The sequence below is a fragment of the Vulpes lagopus genome, chromosome 22, assembly GCF_018345385.1.
Source record: "Vulpes lagopus strain Blue_001 chromosome 22, ASM1834538v1, whole genome shotgun sequence".
NCBI classification, from domain to species: Eukaryota; Metazoa; Chordata; class Mammalia; order Carnivora; family Canidae; genus Vulpes; species Vulpes lagopus.
Window position 1 is genome coordinate 20,383,209 of NC_054845.1, and position 15,913 is coordinate 20,399,121.

General features: G+C 39.0%; 1 non-coding gene across 1 annotated transcript; it reads right to left on the reverse strand.

Annotated features, from left to right (window-relative positions):
- Window positions 1–14,140: 14,140 nt before the first annotated feature.
- LOC121480846 lies at window positions 14,141–14,247 on the reverse strand. The gene has a single exon (XR_005985114.1). It is a non-coding gene; the product is annotated as a U6 spliceosomal RNA (small nuclear RNA).
- Between the last annotated feature and the right edge of the window lie 1,666 nt (window positions 14,248–15,913).

Consider the following 15,913-nt stretch of genomic DNA (forward strand, 5'->3'; position numbering starts at 1 on the left):
TAATTTAGTGTCCGACTATGTAATCATTATTGTTTCCTGAAAATCTGATGTGATGAGGTACAATAATGCATACTGAAATATTGCCTGTGGAACATTATTTATTATTTCTTCTAGCTAAAAACATTCATAACTGAAATTTATTGGTCCATACTCCCTTCATTATAAATATTTTATGTTCTGCCTCAGGGATCCATGTCTTAGCATTTAAATGTCTCAATCTTGTGTCAGTAACAGGAAGAACAAGTTCACTGGGTGGAATTTTTGCCCTTTACTTCAGAATGTTACAATAATAATAGGCTATAAATATGTTATAATTATGCCTTTGATCACTGCTGTAGTTTTCTAGTCTGAATGAATTAAATTCAAAACTAAAGCTGAGCTGCTCGACAAAAATGACAGTAGTTCCCTTAAACTAAGATTTTACCGAAGGCCAAGTTAATATAATGAAAATACTTAAAGTGGAAGGATGGTAAACCATTTTACCCATTACTTTTCCCCTAATGGGAACTAGCACCTCTGCTTATTACCACCTTTACATATCAATAGTGGTTTACATTTATTTGAAGCTTTATATTGTTAGATGATCCTGATCATCACAGCAACATTTGAAGTAGTGAGCAGTTGTAAAAATCTCCATTGTTCAAGTGAGAAAGCTGAGATTGAGGTAATTAGATATGTATAGATTTTGTTTAATTTTTGGAATTTTAATCATGAGAAACAGTAAAATTGCACAACGGTGTGAATCTTACTCCTGTTTTCTGCCAAGGTAGGGGATTTAGGGTGGAAGAGGGCATATCTCAGAGAGGAGGGCATGAACAGGTGACAAGATAGCAAATGACATCAAATAACCTTGTTTGGGGGGATAGGAATGTGAGACAGACGAAATGTCCTGCATCACTTAAATTCTCCCAGACCTACCTCCTTGTGTAAACCCTGCAGAACAGATTTAACTGGGAGGTGGTTAGAATTGCTGTAGCTTTCCTGGAAGTACCAGGCAGCTATGAGACCAAGAGTTGCCCTTACTGCTATAAGGCTTGTTATGTCACATTTGTTAACTGATTTATCATATCACACTTGTTGATCAGAGGACCTCTCCAAGATCTTTATCTTACTCATTCTCTTCCAAATAAGTTCTGGACCTAAATTTTTGAGACTCGCCCAACAATAGAAGCACACAGAAGGAAGAAAAACTGAATTTCATCTCAGTGATGACAAAAAAGGAAATTGTATCCTGGCATTAAGTTACCCATACAGAAAATACATGGAGAAAGACTACCCTCTCTTAGTATATATAAACAGGTTGACAGGGAAAATTCCTGAAGAAGTATTATGTAATTTCAAGAAAGGTGATTTTTGACAGTTTGGTGCCGTTTCTTGGGCACTAAATTTTTCTATACAGTCCTGTGAGTCTATATATCCTCAAATGTATTCCTTGAAATGATGGTTCCTCTAGATATAAATAGGCTTAGATGAAAAGAGTATGCTGTGATCACATTGTCAAATGCCGATTCCCTGAAACACTCTGTTGACAAAGCAAGGTTGAGTTTCTTGCTTACTGTGCTAAGAAAAATGCTACTTTGACAGTCTCAGTAGCATCTCAAAGTGGGGAGGATGAAGTGGAGATTTCATGAAATTTGGAGGATCTGGCTAAAGTGGGGGTCTGACTAGGATTGCAGAAGGTTCATAATATAATAGGAATGGTTAACACATCATGGATTTGGTTTCAAAGAGAATCTTGAAGAGTAAGCTCTCCTATGACTCTATATTACCATGAGAAAGGGTATTTACTCTGATGAGGATAAATGGAGTATTTTGATAAATGGATTTTCTGGGAGTTCCTAAAATGAACAGTAAAGTTATTTGCAACTTTAACTTACTGAGCAAGTTTCTAAAAGAGTAAACCCATGTAATGAAAATGGTCATAGTACAGTCATGTTGGAGTACAGACAATAAACTTGTAGGTATAAATGGTTTTGGTTTTCAACATAAATTTGGGAATACCTGGGTTAAATAAAGTTAAGCAAATATATTTACAGTGGTACTTTTCAGATTCTTTATTATGTGACTACACATGTAATTTTCAAGGAAGGAGTATATAACAAACATTTTTATTTTATTCTGAAAATAAAATCTGCCAGGATGAGTATCTCATGAAATACAATTGCAGAAATAGTGACCAAGACTTTAGAATAGTCATTACAAAAAAATGTAAATAGAGAAGTAATTATAATCTCAATTTGGCACTTCCCCATACATAGGCATGAATGTCTTAAGCAACCAACACAAAGGCACCCAGAGCTGAAATCTGGTTCATGAGTTAAGCACAACCAGAATGCATCAGTGAGTGAAATGAAGTCTCACAGCACCAGTGCCTTGAGGAGGAAAGTGAAGCAGGTGATACAAAAAGAGGGGAGTCCTTCCAGTGGAGATACATTGTTTAGCTAATGAGTTATGGACACTTTTTTGCATCTTCAATTTACTCTAAAGTGTTAATACAGAATTGTTACACAGAGATAACATTCTCATTACATGCTACTCTTTTAGGAGGTAAGAAACACTGCTTACTAAAAGCAAGTAACAGTTAAAATAGCATTTTATCTTCATGCACACACAATTTAAATGGCCACAGAGAGCTTTGGTACTTTATATTAGTCCACAGGAAAGTCTAGCTACTATCAATAACAGGACATTTACTTAGTCTGGGTTTGGTAAGTACCACTACAGTATGACATTATTCATCTCATAGTGAAAGGAGTCAGTCACTTTGTTTTGACATGAGTACCTCCATTGAGTGTGGACTTCCACTTCCACTAAATGTGGACTTTTGGAGAAACAGTAGAGGGAGTAAATAAAATTTAAAATATTGGCTAAAAAATTTTAATTATTAACTTAGGAAAAAAAAAGATAAGCTTGATTTTTTATGCCAGAAAGTACAATGTCAGTTAATTCTAGGAGATATTAAGAGGATTCCAAGAGTTCACATAAATGTAATTCTAACTGTGCAATTGCAAATGAAGCCACAGAGAAAGAAAAAGTCCAGATATTCTACAGAAACCAATGTGGTTGCTGAGCTCAGATTCTGAAGAGATATATATATAATCTAAATATCACTGGCCCATCTCATGGCTAGCCTGAGCATGCTGGTGTATGCAACCCTGCAGCTGCCAACAAATCATGGAAAAGCACTTTGTATCTTTATGGAAGTCTCTTAAGACATGCCACATGAAAATTATATATACCTCTTTACTCTTCATCCACTTTTATGGTTGATGCTTCCATAACACTAACCATCTTTCTAGATTCTTCCCTTTAACTGTTCTCTAAAACCCTTCCACTTTTTAGTCCAAACTTGAATGCCTATAACCACTTCTTTTTCTAGGAATTTTTCTGTTAAAAATTAATTTGGTCTTTCTTTGTTAAGCCTAGCCCTAAAGATGTATGAATAATAAGAAATTCTTCCTTCTCAGAGTTATAGGTAAGTGTGCCCCAACCAAAGTCTCTAAATTTGTCTGTTAATATCTTCATCTTATCAACATGCTCAAAAGATGAGATGAAAGAAACACAGCTAAGAATTCCTATTAGGGAGTGGCACAAAATTGATAGATTCTGGGAGTCTCCGGCACCAAATAAACTGTGGTTTACCAATCAATCAATTAATCAATCAAGCTTTTATGCTTTGATCAGAGCAAGTAGAAGGTAAGGAAGAAAATGTGCTCTGTTGGGGGCCATTAATGACTGATGAGAAAAGAGAAAGCAAACTTTTCTTTGGACTGAGAAAAAGCAAAATATTCATACTGTTAAGAGAGAATTCATTGGAGTTCTAACGCAGGAAGGAAAGGTAAACTTCTGGTCTTGAATTCTCTCTAAAGGTCTCTTGGGGACTTGCAAACTAGATCATTGAACCAAACATTGCCAGCGAACTTTGAGGGGCTATCAAAAACAATAAAGGGGAATAAAACTGGAGATAGGCAAATATTATCCAATTTTGCAAACTGGGATGAAAGGAGATTTAAAAAATTAGAGATAAGAGTTATACTGATTTAAGCTAAGATTTTAGAATCTTTTCTAATAAACTTAGAATCTTAGATTCTAAGTTTATGTTCAGGAAACCAAAAGAAGCAATAATCAGTAGGAGCCAATAAATCAAAGTTGTCTAATTTCTTTTTGTGCAGTTGGGGTCCTGGCATGGAACATACACAACCAGAGGGAAATTCAGGAAGATTCTTAAAGGGGACTCTTCAAGAAGATGGGCTATGGTTAAGGGAAGTTTACAGGGATAGTGAAGCAACTGCAGAGTACTAGTACCATCCAATATAGGACTGGCTACACAATTGTGAGGCCAAGGGCAAAATGAAAATGCAGAGCCCTTTATTCATAATTTACTAAGAATTTCAAGACTTTCCAAGAGCACTAAGCCAAGCATTGGGCCCTGTTGACTACACAGGCTGCAAACCCACTGCCACCATCTCTGATCCTTAGGTTTCAAGCAGAAAGAAGGGAAATAAGCAGGAGACCCTGAAGAAAGTTGTAGCCGGATCTTCAGCTGAAGGAGAGCTATTGGTAGAAAGACTAAGCCACTTATACTAAGCCACTGATTACCTGTGGCTGCAAAGAAAGGGATCTGGAAAAATACATACCTTAATCTCATTCTTTTCCTTCCCTTCTACAATTCCTGCCAGTGCAGGACAATGGAATCTAGTTAATCAGTTAATATAATCCATGGAGGACAGCTTCCTGGGGCACAAAGCAGGGTGGAGAGTGAGTTGGAAGAGTCCGGGAGAATATCCTGAAGTTACTATGCCATTAAATCTGTAAAACCTGGTACCCCTTGTCTATAAGGACTTTAGGAAAGTGTTTGCCACAAGTCCTCTGGAGATCCTTTTGGACAATATGGAGAAATATGGCCTGGAGCAAAGATAATTATGTGGATCAGTAACAGGTTAAACAAACGTGAAATCTACTGAAAATCAGATAAATGAAAACCCAAAGGAAGCTGTATGTGCACCATAGTTTCTTTACTCCATCCTACCCAGTTCAGCACTTTTACTACTGATTTGCAAATATAGAACTGCTTATCAAAGCCTGGTTTACAGATTGCTGAATGGGACAGTGCCTAACCAGGATGAAAGGATTAGAATCCAAAAAGATTTTGACAGGCTATAGCAATGGGATTAAAAACCTTGGCCAGCTGGAGCAACTGTATAAATCTAATAGGAGTAAATCTTGGGATTTGCTCTCAAGTTCAAAAAGCCAATGACATAGGTTTGGGACACAAGAGACAATACATACCAAAGGTAAGGTCAAGGTGAGTCAGGAGCATGATGGATTCTCCACAAAAGGAGATTAGGTTTCAGGCAGCATTAATTGAACAAAAGAGGATATAATCCAAGCCTGAAATTGTGTTTATCAAGTCACACCTGAAAATTCTGGTTTATTTTGAATGCCATTTGTGACTCGTAATGCACTGTTAAGGAGAGTAACTGAGATAGGAGACAAGACTTATAAACTAGGATCAACCACAAAAACTGATCTGGCTTTAATAACTGATGTATATGAGGGATGCCTGGGTGGCTCAGCAGTTAAGCATCTGCCTTCGGCTCACGCTGTGATTCTGGGTTCAGGGATCAAGTCCTATATCCAGCTCCCTGTGAGAAGCCTGCTTCTCCCTCTATGTCTCTGCCACTCTCGTGGATAAATAAATTAATACAATCTTTAAAAAAAACTGATATAAACGATAACTTGAATGTGACAATACTGAAATTTTTGCTAAACTAGCAAAGAAAAGAACAGCAAAAAAACATAAATGACATCAAAGATAAGTGTGAGTGGATGAAGCAACTCTTGCCTCCTTAGTTCCTCCTCCTGCATTTGTAGAGTTAAGAATCCACTGGAACAGAGGACCCTAGAACCAAAGGCTTACTGCTTTTTGGAAGGGGAAGGTGAGTATTTTCCCACAGAGATTTATTACCATTTAAGGAAATTCTCATTAGGCCAGAGTTACATACTTCTGAATTGTCTTTTTTATTGTGTAACTATGCCTATTTGAAGAAAAAGCCATGTGCTAATACAGAACAGAAACTATTCCTTAGTAATAATAATTAAAGAGATTGAGAGCCAATAACAAGAGACCACTTAGGAGATTAATAGTATCCAAATTGTATCCAAATATATTAAAGACTGCCATATAATAGAATAATTACCATTGCAGTTTACTAGTTCAAAGAACAAAATAAGATCTTTTTACTTTTAATCAGAGACATGTTTTTAATGTTCAATTTTTCTAAGGACAAAATGGACTGCCATGGAAAGCAGAAGCTTCCCCAGAACTAAAGTGAATGACACAGTAACATACTGTAGATGTGTTATTCCAACAGATGTGTTATTTAGGCAATTCCAGCATTAGATGGGTGCTTAAAGTATTTAAATTCAATTTCCCAACATATAACATCCCATCAAGTGCCATCCTTAGTGCCCATCACCCAGTTACCCCAACTGCTTAAAGTATTTTTATTTTTATTTATTTTTTTACCATTAAAGTATTTTTAAAATCACTTCTGTAGTTTATTCCTTCTTTCATTCAAATAACTATCGAGAACTAGCCACATACACAGTGTGGTCCTCAGAACTGAGGGTATAACAACAAACAGAAACAAGCAATTTCCTCACAGAGCTTAAATTGTGAGGGGATAGGTACATAATAAATAACTACTGAAGTGTCACAAAGTAGTGGCAAATGTTGTAAAGTAAAGCAGGGTAAAGAGCTCAAGCAATAGAGTAAGAGAAGGAACTATTGACAGGATCGTCAGGAAAGGCCTCTCTAGTCAATGAGCTCATCATTTTATCTACCAAACTTCTAAAGATTTATTTATTTATTTATTTATTTATTTATTTATTTATGATAGAGAGAGAGAGAGAGAGAGAGAAAGAGAGAGGGGCAGAGACACAGGAGGAGGGAGAAGTAGGCTCCATGCCGGGAGCCCGACGTGGATCTCAATCCCGGGACTCCAGGATCGCGCCCTGGGCCAAAAGCAGGCGCCAAACCACTGAGCCACCCAGGGATCCCTAAACTTCTAAATCTTGAATCTCGGTCTCTTAAGGTTCTTATCATTTTTCTTCCTTATGTTAATTATCCTCCAACTGGTTTAATCTTTAACTCCTAAATGGAGAATAATTTTAACTTTTAAACCCAGAAAAGGGATCCCTGGGTGGCGCAGCGGTTTGGCGCCTGCCTTTGGCCCAGGGCACGATCCTGGAGACCCGGGATTGAATCCCACATCAGGCTCCCGGTGCATGGAGCCTGCTTCTCCCTCTGCCTGTGTCTCTGCCTCTCTCTCTTTCTCTCTGTATGACTATCATAAATAAATAAAAAATTTAAAAAAATAAAATTAAATTAAACCCAGAAAAACTTAGCAGTAAATCTATTATAGTATAATTTATAGACAGGATGTGCCTGATACTTATAATTTCATTTAGAACCATTTTGTGAGCATCTTCATACATCTTATATACACTTCTCTTTCCCCACCAAATAATACTTTGTAATATCTGGGCTCAGTCCTGTCTTAATAATCTGAAATTGTTATTTCTTTGAGGAGGGGGCATAAACATTTATCTAAATCTCTTGCCCATCTCAAGAAAGTTTTATTTCCCCTTCATCTATGCCATTCTTTTTATTTTATGAATAAATAACAATTCCTGATATTTAATTGGACACTTGTTTCATGACATAGAAGGAATTAAGACATTTTGATGCCAACACTTAATCAAATCTACTACTGGACAAAGGTAAAAAAAAAAAATGAAGTAGTATTATACACCAAGCTTCAAAGCTAAGAGAAAGACAAGCAATTAGATTACAGACCCAGATTAGACACATACTTTAAAAAAACCCTATGACCTTAATTTTTTTTAATTTTTCTGTCTGCTTTCCTTCCTTTCCTTCCTCCTTTTCTTCCTTTTCAACTAGTATTTCTTTATAGTTGAGGTATAGGAACATATTTGGAGGGTCAGAGGGTTATAAAAGACCACTAGGATAAAAAAAAAAAGTTTTGTTAACATAATGTACTAACAATTTGTAACTTTCTAATCATAGATTCATAGAGTCATATGTTGTAAAGATGTAAAAATCACCTTAGAAACCTTAATTTTCCTCAAATCCATGCCACCAACAATACTTTGCAGAAACAGTCTCAGCAAGGTAAAATTAATTGTGTAAATTCATATACTCAGTTCTATAATCAAATAATTAATGAATGGGATTCAGTTCAAGATGTGAGAACAGCACAATTCCCTATTTTGCTCTTGATCCTGGTCACGCTAAAGTTACAGGGAAAATAATTAAATAAAAATTAGCAGTACGAGAAAAAAAAAAAGAGAGATTCTGATGACAGTTTGAGAGAAGACTAGAAGAGAAAAAGCAGACAGGATCTGATCACTGGGGAAATCACGCAGGGAAACTATGGCCTCAACTATCCTAAGTAGAAGGAAAGGGGATCTGGTTTTCCAAGGGATTTTCAAAGGTTCTCCATGCTCAGAGTTACAAAGAGCATGACTAGACTGTACGAAAATACCAGAGTAATTAATTATAGAATCACACTGGAAAAGGCAAGACAGGGATCCCTGGGTGGCGCAGTGGTTTGGCGCTTGCCTTTGGCCCAGGGCGCGATCCTGGAGACCTGGGATCGAATCCCACATCAGGCTCCCGGTGCATGGAGCCTGCTTCTCCCTCTGCCTATGTCTCTGCCTCTCTCTCTCTCTCTGTGACTATCATAAATAAATAAAAATTAAAAAAAAAAAAAAGAAAGAAAGAAAAGGCAAGACAACTAACTCTTACTCGTCTTCGTTAGGAGTAAGGAGCAAAATAGTGATGAGACCTAAAGATAAAATCTAAGAGCTCTTCACATACCTATCCAGTCACATTCCTGTAGTTTCTGGCTCCTCTCACTGCTTCCTGACATGGATGAAATATATGAAATATATGAAAAAGGTTGTTTGTAAAGATATAGAGGTCCCAGTGGATACACATTCAATTCCTGAGAATGACCAGAAGTAAAGATTTTGACTATTTGTTTATACTTCTCTAATTAAAAATTCTTAAGGTCATCTATTTGTAAGTTTAATGAATACTAAAAAAGAAAAATATAAGCTCACATGGGGATATATTATTTTAAACTGAACATGATGCAGATTTTTATATTATTGATAAAGAATTTTAGGGATCAGAAACAAAACAGTTGAAAAATGGTCATTATTGGAAAATGAGTATTTCACTTATGCTCTGAAGACAAAGCCAAGCTCTTTACCTTTGCAAAAAAAACTCAGGTCCTTAAGAAAAAAATTGAAATTGATCTCTTTCCTCTAATTTTATTAAAATGTTAATTTCCTGTAGTTAAAATTTAGGCATATAAAGACTGCAGTAATAGCGTAATAAATATGGCTTTAGTTATCCATATATACATGTTTTTAAGATGCATGATAGGGCCCTCTTTAAGATACCATCATATTGGTTTAAAAATATTTGTCTTCATTTTAAGCTGGAAGTGGGAAAATTTGCCACAGAGAAAGGGTAGCATGTCCATAAAATAACAGAGTATTAACATAAGGTACTTATATAAGTCATTCTAAACTGATTTTAGTTCTATTATTTAGTTATTACCTTTAAAATGCAATACAGAAATAAAGCACTTGGTTTTCACAAAATAAAAATTTCAGGTATGCACTACTGAATAATTTCTATTTGATTTCTTGGTATTAAGAACAAACAATTGATTTTAGGCAAATTGTTAAGCCAATATAAACCACACTTCTGTTTGTAGTGAAGGTAAGAGACTTTGAAGACCCTAGAGAGGGAAACTTATCACTCATACGTTGCTGGGAATATAAAACCGTGGGGATATAAAATGGTACAGTCACTCTGGAAAACATGCTAGGCATTTCTGTTGCATTAAATTAGCAACCATCAAAGACCCAGGAATCACAATTCTACACTTACCACAGAATTGAAAGCCTAGGTTCTTGCAAAAACTGGTACAGGAATGTTCACAGCAGCACGTTCTGTGATAGCCAAAAACGAGAAACAACCCAAATGTCCTTTTAAAGGGTGAATGGTTAAACTGACTGTGGCAACCCATACCGTAAATATCATTCAGCAAATAAGAAGGAGACAGAGTCCTGACACATTTGTACCACTGGGAAACTCACTTCCCAATGCAGAACACAGGTGGTTAGGGTTTATAAGGAGGACAGTCTGAATGAATCTCCAGAGAAAGATGTCGAAGGAAAAATTTAGTTCCCCAAAGATACATACTATAAATTTTAATGTATAGAGAATTCTCGAAATAGCAGAATTCTGGAAATGGGGAACAGCTTGGTAGTTGCCAGGCAGTACCAGTACCGTAAAGGGGCAGGAGGGAGGTGATACAGCGATGAAAAGGCAATCAGAGGGATCCTTGCAGTGAGGAAATGAGCTGTGCATACGGAGGTCCGGACCCTGGCTGTGACACGGTACTGCAATTTTCCGGGAAAGTGAGTAAAATGGTACATGAGAATATTCCTATATAATTTCTTACAAATGCGTGAGAATCCACAGTGAGATGACAACCGTGGTTTAAAGAAGAGAATAAAAAAAAGAAAAAAGAAAGAAAAAAAAATAGAGTTGAACCCTCTAGTATTTGAACGGGACCTGAGTATTCGGCCAATCACTGCTTGGAAATGTTGGTGGTAGATCAATCCCCACCAGCTCGTCCCTTAGGAATGTCATCTCTCCCCCAGTGGAGATGTTCCCCAAATGCTGCAAGGACAGGAGCTGTGCTTAGGGGAACTCAGACATCAGTGAAGAAATTCCAAGCAGAGGTGGAAATGCATACATAAAGCAAGAGCCAGAGTGAAGAGGAATCCCAAAGGCCACTGGCGGGCCCAAGAGAGACACGTGACAACGCCATGAGAGCGCGGTGGACGTGCGCCCAGGTGCGGAACCACAGCACTCTGGGACCCAGGGAGGCGAACGCGCCCTCACAGGTCAGCGCGGCGGGTACCCGGGGCTCTGCGCTCCCCTCTGCCCGCACAGGCGTCTCAGTGGCTCAAAGACCGTGTCTGCGACCAAGGTCCACCCACCACCTCCCTTCTTGCTGCTCAGGCCCCAGCGTCACGCACAAACCCACCCAGCACACCTGCCCACCCACTGCCTCTCTTTCAGGCGCGCTTCTGCCCTGGGGAGAAGCCGGAAGTAGGCCGGCCGGCCGCCATGCCCGCATCCGCGGGGGCCTATCTGTGGGCCTGCAACGCCCTGCGGCCTGTGGGGGCCATGGGCACCTCGGGGCACCACAGGGACCTAGTGCTCCACTGCTCTCACCAGGGGGCTGAAGGCCAAGGGTGCGCTGAGGGGCGAGCGGGAGGGAGGTACGGCCGCAGCCCCACGACGGTCAGCTCTGCCCACCGCCCGCGGCGGTCCCGCTTCCTCTCGCGTGAGTACGCGGCGCGTACGTGGAGAGGGCGCCTGGAGGGGCTGCCGCGGGGCACGCACGCGGACGTGGGGGTCACGGCCTCGCGCCTCGGGGGCGCTTCCTGCTGGGGCCGGGACTTCCGGCGGAGCTACGGGGAGCCGCTGCGGGATGGCGCTGCTTCGACGTGCGGACCTACACGGGCGCTCTCGGCACGCGGCCTGCGGGGCAGCACCAGCGGACGGAAGCTGGCGCTGGGACGCGGGCGCGCCGCCACCTCTTCCAGCGGCTCTGCGGACAGCCCCTGGGCTGATGGACCACGACCGGCCCTGCCCGCGGACGCCCGGGCCCGGGACACGGGGAGGACCCAGGAAACGGCTCTGACCTGGCTCTCAGGCACGTGGCCCCAGGGCTACCTCAGTGTCCACCTGCCGCCTGCGCGCCTGGGCTCCTCTCAGCCGTCTGTGCAGCGTGGGCAGCTCTCCAGGCACCCTGGAATGTGTGCATGTGTTTACTGGAGGAGCAGCTGGACGACTGACCCCGAGCCGCGGCTCACAGAGCCTGTTCCCAGCGCCGGGGCTGAGGGTCCCCTAGGCCGCCCCCCGCCCGGCGGCCCCGCAGAGCGCGCAGAAGCCCGCGCAGGCGCAGGACCAGGGCGCACCTAGAGGCAAGGCCTGGCCCGCGTGTGTGGGCGGGATGGACCGCCCAGCTGCTCCCGCTCAGACCTGACCTTCAGCAGCGCTGCCTCCTGAGGACGTCGTAGGCCTCTTACTCTCGCGGGTGAATAGCCTCGCACATCCTTCATTGCCAGAGCCTTTACCCCATTTCTTGGTGAGAGGGCAAAAACTCAAACCACCACCCCATTCTCCTCTTAGCATTTGTGCAGAAATGAAGTCTCAATAAAAAAGCACACACAGGGGGATTCCTGGGGGCTCAGCTGTTTGGCACCTGCCTTTGACCCAGGGCGTGACCCTGGAGACCTGGGATCAAGTCCCGCATCAGGCTCCCTGCATGAAGCCTGCTTCTACCTCTGCCTGTCTCTCTCATGAATAAGTAAATATAATCTTAAAAAAAAAAAAACGCACACACACACACACAATTAAGCCTTATCTGAATGTATCTTCAAACAGTATTCTCCATAGACCTTGCCCCCCGCCAAAAAAAGTAAAAATTTTGATCCTTAACATTTACTAAACCATTTCTATTAACATTAGTTTTACATACATTTATAGAATTTAATCCCCAAAGCTTTTACCATAACTTGTCTTGCATATTCTTTAATTAAATCCATTTGTGTTTCAACATAACATTTATTCTTTAAAAAAAAAAAAAAGCATTCCATTCACTAACACAGGATTTTTTTTTTTTCTGTTTGAAACATAATCTCTGCTCTCAAACTCATCAAATGCCTAGCACAAATTTTAAAAATAGACTTTCTTTTTAGGGAAATTTTAAATTCATAGCAAAATTGAGAGGAAAGTGTTCCCATACACGGCGTCCCACACCATCAGCATCCCACACCAAGGTGGTACAGTTGTTACCTTTTATGAAACTACACAGACACATCATTAACGCCCAAAGTCCATTTTTTACACTTGGTTCGCTCTTGGTGTCCTATACTCTATGGGTTTTGACAGATGCATAATGACATATATTCACCATTATAGTATCATACAGAAGTTTCACTGCCCTACAATTCCTCTCTGCTCCGTTTCTTCATACCAGCCCCTTCCCCAACCCCTGGCAACCACCTACCTATAACTGTCTTCATACTTTTGCCTCTTCTAGAATGTTGTAAGTTGGAATCATACAGTAAGTAGCATTTGCAGATTGGCTTTTTCACTTAATATGCGCTGAAGATTCTTTCTTGTCTTTTCATAGCTTAATACCTATTTCTTTTTATTGTCTAATACTATTTCAGTGTTGGGGTGTATCATTTTTTATCCATTCACCTACTAAAGGACATCTTAATTGCTTCCAAGTTTGGGCAATTATAAATAAAGCTGCTTTAAATATACAGGTGCAGGTTTCTGTGTGGATATAGGTTTTCAGCTCCTTTGGGTAAATTTCAAAGAATGTGACTGCTAGGTCAAGTTGTAAGAGTACATTTAGGTTTGTAGGAAACTGCCAAATTGTCTTCCAAAGTGGTTGTACCATTTTGCATCCCCAACAGCAATGAATGAGAGTTCCTGTCGCTCCACATCCTTGCCATCACTTGATGTGTCAGTGTTTTGGATACTCACCATTTTAATAGGTATGTAGTAGTATTTTGTTGTTTCAATCTGCAGTTTCGTAATAATATGATATTAAACATCTTTTCATATGCTTATTTGCCATCTGTAGACCTTCTTTGGTGAGGTATCTGTTCTGATCTTTTGTTCATTATTAATCAGTTGTTTTCTTGTTGACTCTTAATGGTTTCTTATGTATTTTGGATGACAGTATCTAACAGATATGTCTTTTAGAGATATTTTCTCTCAGTCTATGGCTTGTCTTATTCTGAGAGCATCTTTTGCAGAGCAGAAGTTTTGATGAAGTTTAATTTTAATGAAGTCCAGTTTACCAGTTGTTTCAATGATCATGCCTCTTGTGTTGTATGTAATAAGTTCCCACCAAACCCAAGGTCATCTAGATTCTCTACTGTGTTACTTTCTAGGAGTTTTCCCCCCCATTTTTTGAGGTTTTTATTTTTTTAATTTTTTTTTTATATGGAACGCTTCACGAATTTGCGTGTCATCCTTGCGCAGGGGCCATGCTAATCTTCTCTGTATCGTTCCAATTTTAGTATATGTGCTGCCGAAGCGAGCACTTTTTGAGGTTTTTAAATTTGTTTTGTTGTTTATTTAGTTTTACAATTTACATTTACGTCTGTGAGTTAATATACTTGAGCTTTTATTTGTGAATGTAAAGTCTGTGCCTGGATTCATTTTTTTTGTTTTGGTGATTCTGGGACTTTTGCTCCTCCATATAAACTTTAGAATCATTTTGTCAATACCCACAAATAGCCTTCTGGAATTTTCATTGGAATTGCACTGAATTTATAGATCAAGTTGGGAAAATTGACATCTTGACAATACTGAGTCTTTTTATCCATGAACATGTAATATCTCTCCATTTATTTAGTTCTTTGATTTCTTTCAGCAGGATTTTGTGGTTTTCCTTCTATACATATTTTCTTCTTGTATATATTTTATTAGATTTATACCTATTTCATTTTGATGGATGCTAATTAAATGGCATTGCTTTTTTTTTTTTTTTTTACTTCATATCCCAGTTATTCATTGCTGGTATATAGAAAAGCAATTGGCTTTTGTATGTTTACCTTGTAAGCATTTAAAACCTCATTATAATCACTATTGCTTCCAGGAATATTTTTGTTGATTGTATGTAGATTTTCTATGTAGACAGTCATGTCATCTGCTACTAACTACAGTTTTATTTCTTCCTTCCCAAGGAAGGAACATTCTATTACTTTTTACTAACATTTACTAAACATTTCTATTACTTTTTTATAGTATACATTCTATTTCTTTTTATTGTTTTATTACATTAGCTTCCAATATATAATGTTGAAAAGAAGTCCCATATTTATGACTTTTCCATTTATCACTCATTCTTTGTTCCTGTTTCTGTGTTCTACTCTTTGTTTTTTGTTTTTGCTTTTAATTGCATATTTTGTGACTTCTATTTTTTTCCTTTCTTAGCATATTATTAATATTACTTCTGGTTTTTTATTTTATACTTTTTTAAGTGGCTGCTCTAGTGTTTTCAGGATTACAATTTATCTATGTTTACTTTCAGATAACACTGTACCTCTTCTTGGATAGTGAAAGGTTAACTGTACATGTCAAGCACATTGTTGCTATTACTATTTTGATATTTGATATAAATTGTTATCTGTTCAGTCAATTATGAATAAAATAATAAATTTTTAAATTTTATTTTCATTTATTCCTTTTCTTATGCTCTTCTTTATTTTGATTTTCCAATGTATCATTTTCCTTTGCTCTGGAGAACTTCCTTAACATTTCCTGCAAAGTAAGTCTACTGGCAATAAATTCTCTCAGCTTTTGTTTGAGAAAGTATGTCTCCTTCACTTTGAAAGATAAATTTTAAAGAATACAGATTTTTTGTTGTTGTTGTTGTTTTGGTTTTTGGTTTTGTTTTGTTTTTTTGTTTGTTTGTTTGTTTGTTTGTTTGTTTTGGCTGTTATCCTCCCAATACTTTATATATTTCACTTCACTCTATTCTCGGTTGCATGATTTCTTTTTTTTTTTTTTTTAATTTTTTTTTAACTTTTATTTATTTATGATAGTCACAGAGAGACAGAGAGAGAGGCAGAGGGAGAAACAGGCTCCATGCACCGGGAGCCTGATGTGGGATTCGATCCTGGGTCTCCAGGATCGCGCCCTGGGCCAAAGGCAAGCGCCAAACCACTGCACCACCCAGGGATCCCCGGTTGCATGATTTCTGAA